Here is a 952-nt window from a genome sequence, read left to right on the forward strand (position 1 = left end):
TTTTTTGCGCGGGCCAGAGGGGAGCGCAGGGCGGACACGCGCGTCCGCGTCGGGCTGGGGGCGCCGCCCGCTCGGGCCGGCGAGGACAAAGGCGCGGCCGGGGACGCGGAGGAGGGGACTGTTATTTCGCAGGCTGGCCCGGCAGGCCCCCCAGGCCGGCGCGCCGCCCCCAGCGGCACCCTGCAAAGCCCTGACGGGCTCAGGCAGCCCCCAAGCTGGGATCTGGGGACGCCGAGGCAGGGGCCTAGTCCTGGGGTGCCAGGGGCATGCGATCTCCCAGCCGAGCCCTGGGTTTCCGTAGGTTTCACCCGGCCACCAGCAGCGGCCCCCTCCTCCCGTGCCCTAAACTCAGGGTCAGCAAGGCCGACCCCGATTGTCAGATGGGGGTGTCGGGGGGGTTCCTAAGGTGTTGGGGTGCGCGGTCACCCAGGCCACCGGCTTTGTTTTCCTTTGTGGAGAGAGGAAGGGAGGGGGTTATTTATCTATGGGATTCTCCCATTGCCGTGTGCAAGAAAGCCTTGTGCTGCAAGTCTGTTAAAGGCAAGCTGGGTGCCTGGGCGCCTCAGCGAGAGGGCTCCCCAACTCCTCTTCGTGCCCCATCTTAATGAGGCCAGCCCCCTCCCCAACTTCGCCCTGAGGTTGTTTTGTTTGTTTGTTTTTTCTTTTTTACATATTTTCTGGGCATAATCTCCTGGATTTGGGGAGAAATAAGGGGGTAACCTTCCAAGCCCGAGTGGCTCCCAGTGAATACTTGTCTTTGGGGTCTCCTTTACCTATGGATTTAGGATGTGCCTTCTTCCACTTTTAATTTTAATGGTTGTTTGACTAGGGTCTTGGCCCTGGGGAAGGTGGGTGGTGTCAGAAAGTTTAAAAAAAAAAAAAAAAAAAAAAAAAAAAAAAAAAAAAAAAAAAGAACTAAACAGGTACCCTAAAAATCAAATAATTAATTTTA

This window comes from Nannospalax galili, unplaced genomic scaffold (assembly GCF_000622305.1).
Source record: "Nannospalax galili isolate Female #2095 unplaced genomic scaffold, S.galili_v1.0 scaffold445, whole genome shotgun sequence".
In the NCBI taxonomy this organism is placed as follows: Eukaryota; Metazoa; Chordata; class Mammalia; order Rodentia; family Spalacidae; genus Nannospalax; species Nannospalax galili.